Source organism: Alexandromys fortis, unplaced genomic scaffold (assembly GCF_014885135.2).
Source record: "Alexandromys fortis isolate MF-2015 unplaced genomic scaffold, M_Fortis_MF-2015_v1.1 scaffold_367, whole genome shotgun sequence".
NCBI classification, from domain to species: Eukaryota; Metazoa; Chordata; class Mammalia; order Rodentia; family Cricetidae; genus Alexandromys; species Alexandromys fortis.
In genome coordinates, this window is record NW_026068258.1 from 656,353 (window position 1) to 658,156 (window position 1,804).

Here is a 1,804-nt window from a genome sequence, read left to right on the forward strand (position 1 = left end):
TTACTTAGAACCTCACTGCTCCAAGTCCCAGTCTCCTTGTGCTCTGAATAAGAACCAATCCTGGGACCACCTCATCATGCCAGGGGGGATTCTAATCCAGGACTCAGCCAGAGGATGAGAGACTAAGCAAAACCCCACCTGCGTTCTCTAAACTAGGTCCCTTCAGAAGACCCACAAAGCCAGGGATAGGCAGATAAAAAAGAGCTGGTGGGTTGGAAGGACTCGATTCAGTCAAAACAGGATCTGTGTGGTCCTGAAGACAGTCAGGGCTGGTGCCTGCTGCTCAGGATTCCCGAGAGGATCACCAGACCCCAGCAGCCTGCCCTGAGCAGTTTATAGTCCAAGCTGCACTTAGCAGTCTCTCACCTACCTGCTCAGAAGCCTTAGAAAACTGGAATCCAGTCCAGGATGTTCAGGAGGGAGAGAATAGAGGTGAGGGGACCTCTGGGGAAGAGCGAGTACAGGAGCTGGAGCAGCTGGAGCAGCTGAAGGGCAGCCTGAGCTCCTGGGTTTCCTCAGACCCCTGCAAACTCTGGATCTGGCTCCAACTCCTCACTTGTAGGTATGAGCCCGGCCTGCCTCCCACGATGGGAGGGGGCCCCTGCCAGAGCAGCTTTCAGTTTCAATTCCTGGAAATGGCTGGTTTGCAGAACTCAGCTGCACAGGCTCCAAATCTCCTTCAGAGAAGGAGGAGTTCTGTCAGAAGGCCAGGGTGGGAAGTCAACCCAGGAACAGTAACATCGAAACTGCAGTCAGAACCTCCTGGTGTGACCCCATGCCCCATTACTGGAGCCCCCTCCTGCTCTGCTGATGTAGCCAACCTCTTCACACCCAGTGAGAGAGAGCTGCAGCCACTTCGCAACACTGCTCACAGCTGCTGTCCCTGCTCACTGCCTGTCTCTCATCTTAGCTCACAAAGGAAGTAGAGTTAAAAGGATCAAGAGTTCAAGGCCATCTGTTACTAAATTTGTTTGGAAGCCAGCCTGGGATACAAGAGACCCTCTGTACACACACACACACACTCACACACACTCACACACGTGTCTACTTGGGGTTGGGGGTAGCTGGAGAAATGGCTCAGCAGTAAGAGCACTTATTTATCTCCTAGAGAACCATCCTCTCAGCATCTTCTCAGCGCCATATCAGGAGCGCACATCTGCCTGTAACTCCACCTGGCCTCAGAAGTCACCCAACACCATGGCATACACAGACACAGACAAATGTGCATAGGGAAAAACCTCTTTTAAAAAATTCTCTGCAGGGCATTTTTAACCAGAGGATGGGGCAGGAAAATAATGACAGCAGGATGACGCAAATCAAACAAAATAAAGACGACAGTTTGTTCCCTCTTACTTGTCTGAGAAACTGCAGCTCTCAATAGGGACTTAGGAAATCCTGTGAGGCCAAACAGCTGAGGGACAAAGTCAACATAGGCTGATAATGTGCTTTAATATTGGACAACAGTGAAGGGCGGCCGGGAATCCTCCTGGGGAAATGCAGCAATCTCTGCAGCTCTCTTTGCAGGTCGCAGATGTGGACCTGGGCTGTGGGGGTAGAGGTGTTTCATGTACCCCCTGGTCAGAGTGAAATGTCCTCAAGACCACAACACTTGTCCTCAAGCAGGTGCAGTAAGCATGTAACTACTGATTGGATGTGGTGGTACCTGCTTTTAATCCCAGCACTTGGGAGACAGAGGCAGATGGATCTTGTTTATTTCAAGGCCAGCCTTGTCTATATAGCCAGTTCCAGGACAGCCAGGGCTACAGTGTGAGACCCTGTCTCAGAGGACAAACAAAATAGAATG